This window comes from Arvicanthis niloticus, chromosome 3 (genome assembly GCF_011762505.2).
Source record: "Arvicanthis niloticus isolate mArvNil1 chromosome 3, mArvNil1.pat.X, whole genome shotgun sequence".
Classification (NCBI taxonomy): domain Eukaryota; kingdom Metazoa; phylum Chordata; class Mammalia; order Rodentia; family Muridae; genus Arvicanthis; species Arvicanthis niloticus.
The window spans coordinates 43,686,870-43,701,656 of record NC_047660.1 but is presented as its reverse complement, the minus strand read 5'-3'; the positions used below and the strand labels follow the sequence as shown (position 1 = coordinate 43,701,656).

At 44.4% G+C, this 14,787-nt stretch overlaps 1 protein-coding gene across 1 annotated transcript in view; it reads left to right on the top strand.

Moving 5' to 3' along the window:
- The window catches only part of Tsc22d1 (TSC22 domain family member 1), a 103,868-nt gene that overhangs the window by 44,823 nt on the left and 44,258 nt on the right, over positions 1-14,787 (top strand). The window lies entirely within an intron of this gene.

The window sequence follows — 14,787 nt, the reverse complement described above, 5'->3', positions numbered from 1 at the left end:
TTGAACATCCCTGTGAAGTTAACTGAACTTTAAATATTGAACAAAAATGATCTGATGAATTTTAAAAAGACATCCGTATTCCTGTTTTATCTGCAGAGCAGAAGGTTGAGTCATCTACAATGCTGAACTAGAAAGGAAAGTATTTGTCAGTGTCTCCCAACCTCAAATATCAAATTCTAGCATTTTCTTACTGTACCAAATTCATCAGTCTGTTGCAGATAACTGGGTAATGGTATAATTAAAAATTTGGAGGTTTTGCACATACAGCCCTTTGAAATCAAAATGATTTGCATATAAAAATAAATTCTAGCCTTACCAGTCCATAATTTTTACTGTCATCTTAATGCCACGATTAAGAAAAAGAAATTAGGGTCAGATAGCTTTTTCTGAACTTTACAGTGTTGGGTAAATATTAAATCCATCCTTTGCTGAGGTCTCTAGTTAAGTCTCTAAATAAAAATGAAAGAAAACAACATGCTCCTAGCTTTGTCCTTTTTGTGGGGATGCCTGCAATCTAATGAGAAGAACCATTTGTGAATTAATATAAAGCCCAGTTATCTCCATCTTGACAGAGCCAATTGTGTACAGGCAATTTTGTGTTTTGTGTTTTGTCTTATGAGACATAGCCGCACTTCATGGCCCAGGCTGGCCTTGAACTTAAGAATATCCTGCCTTAACCCCCTTTGTACTGGGTAGGTATGTGCTATCACATTTGGTTTGCAGGGACTTTAAACTTTAAAACAGAAAAATGTCTTTGATACGTGCTCTGTTTGTGGCATTGGGCTGGAAGGAAGGAGCTTGGGTTTCACAGATGAAGGATGGTGCTGCCTGCGTTTCCAGCTATTAAAAAGTGTTTTGTAGTTTTAGTATTGCGTAATGAGAAAGGGATATTTTCTTAAAGTAACAATGGTTTTCATCATGTTTCTGAACTTTAGACTTTTAGAGCACAGGTAAATAGTGAAAACGGGCCATAAAACAGACTGAATACATAGGCGGACAGTCTGACCACATACTTGTGTGTGTGCACACATGTGGATATGCACGTACAAACACGCCATCCTAGGTCAGAAAGGGTGTGCTGGATCTGACAGCTGCCATGGCCAGTTGCTTTTTATAGCATGATTGGCATGGGACAGCTAGGAGATGAGGAGGTGGCCAGAAGAAGAGGGTCAAGTGAAGACGTCCCTTTCTCCCTTCATCCTCCATGCCTCAGCCTGAGTCGAAGTGTTTTGTTTTCTGCTTTGAGATGCTCCTATTGATAGTAGTGTTGCCGAGTCTAAAACATAAAAAGATAAATGAGGAACGGATAACAGGAGAACCTGGCTTTGAGAGAGGAAGCTGTCTGTGCCTTGGCGAAATAGTTTCCTAGTAGAGATTTGATCGGGGCTTTTCTAAGGTGGCATACTGAGGTTTTCCACAAATAGAAATCAAATAGTATTGCACTTGTGACGTTTTCTTCTTGTGACAAGGAAGAATATCTTTTACTTGGTATAATACAGCCAATGAGTGTACCTTGAAAGTAGCCTGGTTGTGTCTGCGATGGGTTGCTCTGGCTTGTTGTCGTCGTAAATGGTACCAGTCACCCTCCCAGCCGCATGCCTGCGAGAGCCTCAAGTCAAGTCCTCAGGAACACTCAATTTGAACTTTAAGAGACCTTTTAAAGTCAGACAAGTAGAGTGAAGAAAAACCGTGTAGCTGGTAGCGAGTGTTGGTCTGTTCGAGTGCCCTCCAAGATTCTCAGGCGTACCAATGATGTGCAGCGTGAAACTGGCTTTGTTTCTAATTTAGTTTAATTTTTTTTTAAGCCGTATAAATGCCAAAAATCTGCAGACCAAGTAACAACACTTCAGGGACATTGCATTCTAGCTGACGTGTTTAAAAGCTGCTTTTAGCTTCTCCCCCGCTCCCCCAGCCGGATTGTTAGAATCAGCCTCAGTTTCTGTTTCAGCCATTCATTTGAAAAGCTATTGTAGAGCAAGCACATGAAAAAGCATTTGCCCGCTGTACGTTCTTGTGGATGCTTTCTGTACATGGTCAAGCAATTAGCAGTTCGTATCCTTGAGTTTGCGTTTAGCAAGTTCACACAAATGCTAGCACATTAGACTACACACCATCTTGCTCTTCCTGGTCCCCACTAGGGCCCCTTGGCAGCCTTTACAGACAGCAAATCGCTTCCTAATTAGTTTTTGTTGTATAGCCCAGGCTGGCCTGGAAGTCACAATGGTGCTCCTGCCTGTCCTGTGCTGGACCGCAGGCACCACCACAGCTGGCTCTTCTGTCTCTTAGCAGTCCCTTTGTTCCTAAGCACCCCCTCACGTTTAGACCATTGCTTTTGTTGCTACAAATAGTTCTGTAATGAGTGACCTCGCACCTGCCACCATTTCCTAACTGCATATGCATTTGCATGAGTTAAATTCCCAGTAGATCGCCCCCCCCCTCCACCAAGTTCCATGTGTAGCCCTGGCTGTCCTGGAACTCAACCCTGTAGACCAAGCTGACCTCAAACTCACATATATCCATCTGTCTCTGCCTCCCGAGTGCTGGGATCAGAGGTGTGCACCACCTCCACCGCCTAGCCTGAGAGTTGTAGTTTACTGAAATACAAGCAGTGCCTGAGAATCGGTTTTCTTACAGCTTTGTCTTTGGGCCTGAGGACTGTGCAGAGCAGATGTAACTTGCACGTTCCTTACTGTCAGAGTTCTCTTTATATGCGCACTTTATCTGTGTGCTGCCAGGATGTTTTGTTGGTGTTGGCCCTTTATACATGATATGAAGACTAGTAAATATTTCTCCCTGTTTGACAGTTTACTGTTGTAAGTTTGTTTATGGTGGGTACTGTGTTTAGGTCATGCAGAGGTTATGTCTTTTTTTTATACATATAGTAAAATGTGAAGTTTTCTCTCACGATTGGAGCTTAGAGTCAACAAAACTAACTTTAAGGATGTAAGGAAATTATCCTTCTTTCTTTTTTTTTTTTTGCCACACTTGGGGTTTATCTTGGTATTCTGAATTGATACAAATTATCTGTTTGTCTGTCTGTTTCTATCTCTTTCCATGTCTCTGTCTGGCTCTGTCCAGCTCTGTTTATCTCTCTGGCTCCCAGTTCTAACAATCTTTAATGAATAATTCATACTTTTCCTTTGATGATCAGATCATGTTCAGAGTCAGAGTGCTAACCATGGAACTGCCCGTCAGGTCAGCAGAACAAATTGTAACCAGAATGTCCCTCAAGAGCTCCGACTGTAAGAACTGTAGACCTATTGAGTCACGCTGTTCTCTGGTTGAGTCGTACCGGCTTTCCCACCACACTGCGGGGAGCTCCCGCTAGGTACCCTCAGGGGCGATCTAGCTAGTTAACACTAGCCTGCTCTGGAGACTGGGAAGACCTTTCTGGGAAACCGATGCCTATTTATTGAAGATGGCTCCTGAGGAGAGCTGCTGAGGGTTAGAACTGAAAGCAAGCCAACTAGCAGGCAGGTCCAGGGTTCCTGGAAGAGCCAGTATCAACCTGAACTAGGACAAGTTGAAAATTACTGTGAATTCCTAAAACTTATCGACAGATGTAGATGAAGTGAAGGAGAAGTGGTTCTGTTTCTAGAGGGAACACTAAGTCCCCTTGGAGTGCATAGAGCCGGACACATCTGAATAGAGATGGTCGGTGGGCATTCAGATCCGAGCCCCATGTTCAAGGTAAGAATCTGAAATGAAGGCATTGGTTTGGGAGCTGCCATCTTAATGGTGATCGTTAACACAGTGAGAAGCAGTGTGACCGCCCAGGAAGTGTGTAGAGAAGTCTGGGGCTGAGGGATGGAGGCTGCTCATGAGAACTGAGGCCGGGACTGCTCCACTAGACAAATGATTTCCTTCCAAGCTTTAACCCAGTCAGGTCTCATCTGTCCTCAGTGTTTAAATTAGAGCCTATGTCAGCTGTGAAGGAATTTTTTTTTTTTTTTCTGAAAGGCTTTTTTTTTTTAAGGCACTTATAGGAGTCAGCGTTTACTCTTAATAATAATCAACTATACTCCACACAAAAGAGTTTGGACTTGGCAGGCTGTTTCTTGTCTGTTTAAAAAAAAGCGTTTGTGTGTATTTTTGCTTAGCTGGCTCAGTGAGTGGGTGAGTGTTTGCATATATAGGCACGTTGGACAACTACTATGCTGGCTGTGTGTTTGATGCTAGAAATCAGATTTAACCCTAACCTTAGTGTACCAACCACTTCATGATAAAAAATAAAGGGCCGGTGGGTATTTTATAAGGTTCACAGCTTCCTTTTCTCCTCCCAAACATAAGTTCATTCCACCGTACCCCTCCCCTCTGATAGTGACGTGAGCTCAGCTATAGAAAAGGCAGGACACTGGGCAAAGATTTTGTTTATGTTGTTTGGAAATTTCTGAAAGTACACTTGGTATATACAACTTTACAGATTATTTTTTTGTTTTCATAGCCTTAAAAAAATGTCTCCGTCTTAGCACAAGTTCTTTGGAAACATTTTTAGTTGCTGTTTAAAACATATGGACGCTCCAGCGTTGTCTTCTCGGTTGCCAAGTGTTGATTTCATTCTCCACTCCTTGCCGGCGCCTCGTGCTGTAATGAGCACGCAGGTTTGTGCAGTCATCTGCGCATGCCCTCAGGATTGCTTCCTTGGGTGAATTCACAGGAGTGGATCTGCTGGGCAGAAGAATACAAATGCTATCTTATGGACGTGGTCAGTTTATGAAGAATAATTCCCCAAACAGGTTCCTTTCAGACCTTACTATTGTCTCTGCCATGGGTTTTTGTTTCAGAATCATTCCTTGTATTGCTATTTTGTTTTTGCTAATGGTGCTGGCTGCTGGAGAGGTGGAAGGAGCATTGACTTAATTTAAATTGGGTCTGAGTTGCTGCAAGAATTTAGAGCCCCCCCTTGTTCAGCAAACCAGACTTACTGATTTTGATTTTAATGCATTCTTCAGCATGTCTTGGCAAGATCGCTCATTCATCACGTCATGCCTAGGACATGGGGTCCTGTGTAGTTTCTTGTCGGTGTTTGAGGAGACACTTCCCAGAAGTCTCTCAGAGGATGAGGGCTTCATGTCTGACTCTGTGTCTACTCTGGCAGCGAGCCCAGGAGAGACAAGGCTTTGTAGTAGGGAGTAAACTTGCTCAGGGCTCAGAAGAGAGTCCTGGGTGTCTGGAACAAAAGGCCAGCAGTTGAGCCAGCGTTACAGAGGCCAGAGGCTGGAGGGGCACACACAGAGGGAGGGTCCAGTGCCTTGCTGGAACCATGCTAAGAACTTCTGAGTGGAGCTAGGAGTGGAGGCAAGTCTATCCTGTTCCTTTGTTTGTTTTGTTTCTTAAGATCCTTCTGGCTGCTGGGTTGGAGATCATAGACAAGTCATCATAGAAGCAGGGAGATATGTTGGAACGCGACTTCTGTTGTCCTGGTGACAAGGTTATATTGATTCATTCACCTCTTCTGCACTTTTAGTTAAGCTCATTGTGGCCATCTACAGCATAAGTCGAGATAACTGCCAGGCTTACCCCATGGAAAAATAAAGCTTGCCAAATGGAAACACTGTAACCATGAGATTGTCCGAATCTCTCTCTACCCTAACCCGCTAAATGTGGGCAAAACCAGTTTACACAGTAATCTCAGAGGTTTGTTGTCAGCTGTCTTCGAACATCCCTGTGAAGTTGGCTATAAATGATTTGGTGAATTTAGAAGGATACCCATATTTCCGTTTTATATCCAAAGAGCAGAAAGTTGGGTCATTTACAGTGCTGAAACAGAAAGGAAAGTATTTGTCAGCTTCTCCCAACCTCAGGCATCATATGATACATGTCAGGGGTTGAATCTCTCCAAGTCCTGTCTTAACTTCAGCACACAGAACATGAGCTCAAAGTGTTCCTGTGTTTTGCTGTGTGTTATTTTTGACAGCTTTGTGTATTTATCTGACTCCCCTCTCTACTCCCTGTGTTGTCACAGGACCCGAGTGGTCCCCTGTGCTGAGCCATTATGCTGACGGACATGGTGCTCTGAGGACAGAGATGAAGTTCCGGAGAACTTTTGCTCACAGGGAAGCCAGGGAGGCTAGGCACACCTGGAGGGTGGGGGCCAGCGTGAGACTGCTCCCAAGTCTTGTAATCCATTTCTTTCATTCTGTGTTGTGGTTTTGATAGGAAGCACTTCACCTAGGATTGAATGAAATTGCTATTACCAGGCACTGGCTCTTGCTTCTATCATGGGTTCATCTTTTGGGGGAACACAGGGTTCCCGTCTCTCAGAACAAAGAGTTTGAGTTCTATAGCATTTGCTTACTTTTGACTTGGCGTCCAATTCTTGAGCTTTGTAAATTTGAAAAAATGTAATTTCCTGTAAGATATTTACATTTAATGTAAAAGAATTCTGTTCTTGATTCTTTTGTCACGATGTCGTTTTGATACGGGACAGCTCTGTCTGGCTTGGCCTTTCCTCCCTCATCTGGGCAGTACACCGCCGTCGTCGTCATCTTGGCTATTTCCCTCACCCGACACACTCATGTGTAGGATGTGAGGGTCATTCCCTTAGGTCTGTGCCTTGTCTTCATCTTCCTCTCTGCTCTGCACAGATGACCCCAGCTCTTCTTGGCCATCTTGCTCAGGAGCGTGCTCTCTCTGCCTCCTGGTGGCCTGAGCTCCTCCTCTGTGTGGAATTGCCCTGGTGTTCTAGTCACTCATGCTCAACAGCCTGGTCACTTCAGACTGTCTTCACTGGCCTCCAGCCTGCTTGTTCCTGGACACAGTGGGCAGTGCAGTCCCTGCAGTTTCATAACTGCTTTGACGGTTTTGCTTTTGTCTTCTCAGCTCCTTCCTCATTGTCCCCGTTTAGCACAGACAGTCGAGACGCCGCTTGATTATTAGTGAGAGAAACTGGTGATCAGCCAGGCTCCAAGCCCGCTTTCACTTTCCTCCTTCCCAGCTGCGGCATTATTCTTACTAAAACACCCTCTCAGTTTAGGCACTCAGCTTAGACAGCGTTAGTGGCCGCTAGGGGGCCCTCCTCCGCACAGCTCCTTGTTAACTCCCTTTTCTCAGGATCCCTGCTTCCTCTTCCCCATTTAGGGTCCATCTTGTAGGTTCTACCCAATGAGATGTCATCTTCCTTTGAGAACATAGAGTGTATTTTTGTTATGCTTTTAACAAGTTCCTCACCTACTGTCACTTCATACCACCCTCTCTGAATTTCCTGCCCTCATTCCTCCTCTTGCCAGCACCGGGCCTTCAGCTGCTTATTCGATCTCTCTGGACTTTGCTTTCCTCGCCTTGAAGTTGGGAGCAGTAATAATACTCATCTCTGGGCTATGGTGAGGACTAAGTAAGTTAATGTATGTTTAAAAGACTTAAGACACTACTCAGTGGTAGGGAAATGTTTGCTTTTGTTATTGCCCGCGTGTGAGTGTGCAGATGTGTGTATGTTTATGTAAATGCACTTGCACATCTGTGTACATGCATGTGGAGGCCGGGCAGTCATAGATGCCATCTTTTAGTAGCCCCCTACCCAGTGTGTTAAGATGGCCTCTCACCGGCTTGCTGGTAGGCCGGTTATTGGCCTCGCTTCCCTTCATTGGGATCACAGATACCCACACCACATCCAGCGGTTTCCCTGGGTGCTGGAGGTCAAAGGGCCCTGTCTCTGCTCAGTTTTTTTAGTGGGTTCAGGAGATCTGAACTCAGGTCCTCTCCCACTTGTGCAGCAAGCATTATATTGACTGAAAATCTTCCTAGCTCCATTAATACATGTTAAAATAAAAAAAATCTGCTCCTAAGTACCTCCAGGATGGGACAGTTCTGTGGCTAGCCCCATAGAATCTAGCATGGTGCCTTATATGTAGTTGGTACTTCATGGAGTACCTTTTGAATCAAATTGAAGTTTATCAAAAAGCCTAGTTACCCGATAACAGCCACGAAGGGTGTTTTGAAATGCAGTCATTTACGCCAGCACACAGCAGTTCCATCAGTCAAAGTGAGGTCACTGAAGTTTTCTGGGATAATTTAACAGAGAGAACATGGTTTCCTTGTTTAATTATATGGTTTGGATAAAACAAGCTTAATGTCATTTCAACAAAAACACACATTTTAACTGAAACCATACAAAGATGGTGACTGTCGAGCCCCTGGATGCTAAAACAACACACAGTTTTAATACCAGGAGAACATAATCTCAGCTGTTTGGCTGCCTCTGTGTTGGAGACAAACTTCTGCGTGTGTGTGTGTGTGTGTGTGTGTGTGTGTGTGTGTGTGCAGAGCACAGCTGTCCAGGAAGTGTGTAACTGTCTCCAGGTACATGGGTCTCCTGTACACGGGTCTCCGGCTTCCTCCCATCCTCACGCGTTTAGCAGATTTACCTGGGGTGTTTAAGGAGGGGTGTTCAGGAGTAAGCTTTGCTGCTGGCCTCGATGTTAAGTTTCTGATGATTTAAACATGTGATGTCAGATTTGGGTATCGGTTTTATTTTCTATGATCTTGAAGGAAGGAATGATTAGCCGTTATCATTGGGGTAGATGATACCCCCCATTTCATTTTAGATTATTTTCTCATTGGTTCACTGAAGACTTTCAATAGGGACTTCTGGAAGCTTTAAAAATACCCAATGGGTAAAAAATAATGCTGATTTCTCCTGGAGGAGAATTTCCACCAGTAAGCAATAGTTTGATTGAATGTCCTGAGCGGGTTTTATTCCCTTGGACAATATTAGGTTACAGTATATACCCTCTCCCAGGCTGGAGGTTTTCCGTGTGTTTGGAAACACTGGTGGGAACCACTGTCGGGGCTGTTTTACCCTTGCTGGGATTCCTGCGTGAAGTCCAGGTGTATTAACTGGCATGCTTGACATGGTTGACTTGAAACACTCTGTGTCTCTATACGAATACAAGCTCTGTTTTGTCAGGACAGTATTCAAGTATTTTTTTAATGGTGAAGTGTCTCAAGTGTTTCTAATTGAAATAAAAAGCAGGTACATCCAGGAGTCTGAGGCTGGGTTTGAGTAGAGTAGTGTTCAAGTTGAGGGAAGGAGAGGATCGAGTGACAGTGACGGGCCGCTTACGACCCACTTTATCCGTGGCCAGCTCCGATTCTGTTTCATCTGTCTGTGCTGCCTTTGTCTCAGTTGAGATGTCTCTACAGCAAACGCTTGGATTTTCTCTGCGTTAGAGTTGGAAATACTGAAAGATTTTTTTTTTCTATGTTGTAGATCATAACTTCACCCCTTCTTTTCTCAAACTGACAAAATCTTGGGCTTCGGGATGATATACAAACCTATTAGCAACGGCAACTCTGTGAAAATCCAAAGGTATTTGTATATGGCTTCCTGTTCTTTGGGTAGAGGCCATTTCTTTTCTCCCTTCTTCTACGAAGTTAGCTAGGTTTATAGGTTCCTAAAACGGAGCCCCAGCAGATTCCTAGGGGCTTCATCTTTATGTCCTCTGCTTTCTTCTGTATCTCGGGAGTACCTACCCAGGAGCATCAGAAGTAAAGCTGCAGAGCTAGCAGCCTTCATCCTGTGGTTAGATAACTTGAAAAGTACTGGTTATGGATATCTGCATTGGAAGGCCTGTCCAGAGTTCTGTCTTCAGGTTCCAGAGTGCTCACTGTGCTAATACGGTCCCATGTCTGACTTTCCCCAAGGCGTTCTTGTGCCCTGTGAACCACGCCTGCCTGCCTAGGCTACTTCCCTCTGTTTCTCACTGTCTTAGAACTGTGGTTAGTTGCAATGACCAGTCAGGCAGATCCCGAGTACCCTTAGGAAGCCCACTGCTGCAGGGATCCAGAGAAGGTTGTCTGTGCTCTTTATTTTACATGTCTGGTATTTTACTGTGAGTTACCAAAATTAATTTGTAAAGATTTGAAAGGGGCAGATTTTTAAGGTATAGGCTGGAAATTCCCACATGGAGGAAGGGTTCATAGTAGCTGAGTGGCCTGGCTGTAGTAGCAAGGGTTCTGGAGCCAGGCTGAATCTGCATATCGGTTCCATGGTGTGCTAGCAACGTGAGTGTGACCGGGTAACTGGATTCCAGCCTCAGTTTTCTTGGCTGTTAAATGGGAATGATGCAGCCTGCCTGCTGGATTATGATTCTTCAGTTGTGGTTTCTTGAGAAGTTCAATGGCATCAGTGTGAACGGCATCAGGCTGACCATTGTCCCATGGTCCTAGAATGGTTCTGCTTAAGGATTGTCCTTCGGAGATGGGAAAACAGCCTCTCAGTCTTCTGCATGCAGTGGTTTGGTAAAGAGCCTTAGTTAAGAGGTAAATAAATTAACATAAACCATGTAGGAAGACGTAAATAAGCTAACATATTATAAACCATGTAGGCGTAGGGATAATCATCTTAACTGTTATTGGACTCTGACGAAAAGAGAGAATTTAGTTCGTCGGAGAAAAGGGTGTTTTCCTTTAAGAGATGTAGAATTTCCTTTAAGACATGTAGAATAGAGGCTGCCCAAAAGTGTTTTCCATCTCTAGTGTCGGCTAAGGAAAACCAGCCACTCAACGCACGTCATCAGTTAGACACTGAGCGTTTGTAAGGTCACTCATGAGGAGGCATGGACATAGCCTGTGTCAGAACAGAGCCATAGTCCTAATCACGGAGAGCTTTATCAAGGATGAGCAGCAAGGGGAAGAGAGATTTCAGAAATGTCCTCTAAGTCAGAGACGTCAGCTGGAAATTAAACATGACACTTAAAAGGTGTGTAAGCCCACAGATCTTTTGCTGCGTATTATGGCAAGTTGGGGGGGCTCCTCCTGTAGTGCCTTGGGAAAGAAGTGTGTCCACACCACACACACTGGTCTCCTTTTCTTACTCTCCCCCACACATGGCTTTAGTATGACATTCGTGTTTGTCTCTGATATACTTACTGCATAGTGAGGTAGCGTGCTAACTAAGGTGGCTTATCTGTGTTGCAGTAGGTTTTCTTGTTCTGTGTTCAGGATCCCCCTTTCCCACCGTTCACCCCAGGGATCACTGCCTTGCTTGTTTGCTTTGTCTACAGTCTCTGCTCACCGTTTGACAATTTGGTGTATTTCTATAATTTTAGCCACCCCTTCCTACCCTGCCACCTCCTGTCTCACTGCTAAAACCTTCTTCCAGCAAGACCCGTCCACTCTCATGTAGGCTTCTTCGTGTGTGTGTGTGTGTGTGTGTGTCCCACTGAGTTTAATTAGTGTTTTTGGTCCAAGCATCTTTGGGAGGTGACTTAGTGGAGCAAGGACATCTTCTATGGTGTACCACTGAAGAAAATGACACCCCCTCCTCCAACCGTTGGTGGTCGGTAGTTCCTCAAGGAGGAGTAGGGCCTCATGGGTCCCTTCCTCACTCATGATGACATGTTGAGGGGTCCAGGCTTGCACAGGTCTTATGAGTGTGCAACCACAGCATAGTAGGTTCATGAGTGTGTCATGTTAACATTCTCATCTGCTCTGTCTGTGCCTTTTTCCCTGGCCCAGCTTCTGGGACCAAGTCTGACCTTGGGGAGGATTACGAGAGTTCCAGTTAAGTCCTGGGGGACTCAGGAGTGAGGACAGATGTGTGGGCTTAACACTTCATCTTCTAGGACTTACAGTCAGCAATGCTACTTAAAATGGAAACCATCAGTTCCAGTCCAGGCTCCCAGGTCAGCTCTTTTTGCAGAATCTTGGCTGTTGTAACTCCAGGACTGACGTTGAACAGTTGTGATGTTCCCTTTGTTAATCCATGCTGAGACTCCATCATCCCTGCCTCTTGCTTGGTTGTTAACTGTCTCCTGTCACCGTCTTACCTGTGTATGTCTTCGGTCACATGCCTCATCCCTCCCATCCCCAGGCAGGAGCTGTGGCTCCTTACATGAGTGGCCCCATCACCTCTGAAGTTCAGGTAGAGACCTCTGTTGATAGTCAGATACAGTGTGATGACCCAAGGAAGATGGGAAGAGGTCTGTAATTGTTTATATGGGAATGAAGCAAGGACTGCAGGACCGCTGTGGACTTTGCTTCTGTCTAGTGTCTGTAACGTGGAAACTAGAGGCAGACAGGCTAATATCTTAATCAAGTGTATATTGAGATTTTTAATTAACTAGTTAATTAACTAGGTTTTTTGTTGTTTTTGTTTGTTTGTTTGTTTTGAGACAGGGTTTTTCTGTGTCGTTCTGGCTGTCCTGAAATTCATTCTGTAAGTCTCAGAGATTCTCCTTCCTCCGCCTCATACGTGCTGGGATTGAAGGCATTATTTTGTAAAAGGGTTTTCTAGAAAGACATCTTATATGAAGCATATATTGTGGCAGAAAAGTAAAAACAGTTAAAAATAATCACCATGGAACCCAGGTAGCCTCATACCCATACTGTAAACGAGAACCAGATATGCTTCTCTGTGAGCTTTCTGGCCATGGAACAAGATTCTAAACCCATAAGGCATAAAACAAATACATTAAGTATGTAACGCACCAGCCAGGCAGTGGTGGCACATGCCTTTAATCCCAGCACTTGGGAGGCAGAGGCAGGCGGATTTCTGAGTTTGAGGCCAGCCTGGTCTACAGAGTGAGTTCCAGGACAGCCAGGGCTATCCTGGACGAGACAGAGAAACCCTGTCTCGAAAAGAAAAGAAAAGAAAAGAAAAGAAAAGAAAAGAAAAGAAAAGAAAAGAAAAGAAAAGTATGCAAAGCACCGTACTTCCTGGTGTTGAGAAAAATAGATGTCTGCCTGACAGCTTTAGGCTCACTAGAAATAACCAAAGGAAAGCCAGTCCTGATCCTAAGCAGGAGGTAGTTCATCCTCTCGAGTGATTGGCATCTGCCGAAGGTGGGAAGAATTAGACTGGATTCCCATGACTAGAGCAGGACTCATTTATCAGAAACATGAAGCTGCAGCTTATCATGGCCTATTGTATTTGAGACGTTTACATAGTTAAGAATACACTCGTATCCCTCAGATTCAGGTTGTTAAAACATGTTCAGAGATGGAGGAGCATTTTCAGCAGAAACTAAGGAAGGAGTAAAGAATACTTCCTTGGAAAACTATTCTAAAAGGTTCCAGTTTCCAGAATATCGTCTGAAACAAGCCAGGATTTTATAAGCAGAAGAATGCAGGCTTCTGTGCCCTGGGGGATGGTGGGTAGTGGGGTGCAGGGGCGTGTGTTTCGAACATCTAAAAACAAAAGTTGAATTGTGTATCTACTGTAAGAGAAACGTTACATTTTTTAAAATTTAATTTAATTTTATTTATTTTTGAGTTTTTCGAGACAGGGTTTCTCTGTGTAGCCCTGGCTGTCCTGGAACTCACTCTGTAGACCAGGCTGGCCTCGAACTCAAAAATCTGCCTGCCTCTGCCTCTGCCTCTGCCTCCTAAGTGCTGAGATTAAAGGTGTGTGCCACCACTGCCCAGCTACATTTTTTTTAATTTAGTTTTTCCCCCTTAAAATCAATTAAGGGATTCTACCTTGACTGTAGCCTTAGTCAATAAATTGGTTTTTATGTTTTCCTCTGCTAGCCTAGAACAGCCTTTCGTTACTAACAAGAAGGATTAGAGACTCACTATTCCTTCGTGAACTGAAATGATCAGCTCTGAAGCTCTTGTTTCAGTTAGTCTGAGGGTGGGTCCTAAGAAGAATGTTCTCATAAACAAGTGGCGGATTATTCTCCCAGATGTGGACCAGGCTACACATCAGCCAGATGTGTGCCTACTGGCTAGGTCACGAATTGAACGCATAGGTTTCTGGGTGATTTTGCTGGGCTCACTGAGGGAGTGGCTGAGTGGGTAAAGAACATTTGCCAACCTACAGATGTGCCATGGTAGTCCTGTCTCCTGTTCTCAGAGTTTGCTTGAAATGGTAAACCAGTCATTTCATGTCATTATGAAAAGCACTCTGAGGAAGGCTGTGTATGCTGTGGAAGTGAAGAACTGGGAGACGGGGGTGCTGGGCTGTAGCTCAGTTGGCACAGTGCATGAAGTTCTGGGTTTGACCCCAGTGCAGCACAAACCAGGCTTGGTGATGCCCACCTCTAAACCCTGCACTTGGCAGGTAAAGGTAAGAAGTCAGAAGTTCAGGGTCATCCTTAGCTAGAAAATGAGTTCAAGGTCAGCCTGGGCTACAAGACCCTGTCTCAAGCAAAACAAAGATGAGTTGGGCTAAGGAATACTCTGTTGTGAGGGATGAGGTTTGTAGAGGGTATTTAGGAAGTGTTACCTGAGAAGGCTCTCCCAGGGAGAAGCAGTACATAGGTCTTTGAAATAGCATAAATACATCGTGTGTGTCGTTGGAGGGGATGCAAAGGAAGAAAGGAGATGCGGCTACAGGAGTAAGAAGGGACAGGAATAGAGAGAGAAAGGCCTTGTGCCAATATAAAAGGTTCCCCTTTATCTTGAGGCAACCAGGAACATGGAGGTTTTGACTTAACGATTTAGAAGGATGGACGTGCCAGCAACCTGGAAAAGGCTTAACTGTGGGCACAGTATCCTTGTAATTAGACTCCCTGGGAAACGTAAAATTACTAAGTTAGAAGTTGTGGTCCACCTATGGCTGATGGAGGCGGGGCAGCCACAAGGAAAAGAAGGGGACTCTCATTCTGAGTAGAACCTTGGCTTCTCGTCAGACAGGAGGTGAACGGTGATAGAGGAAAAAAGAAAACAAAACAGAAAACCCTGAAGATAATTTGGTTTTTGTTTTTTTAAATTCAGGCCTTCCAATTTATTTATTTTTTTTCAGACTGAGGTAAATTCAGCTTAAACAACACAAAATCAACTGTTTTAAACTGTACAATCTGATGGCACCTAGGTACATTACAGCACTGTAACTACCACTGTTAG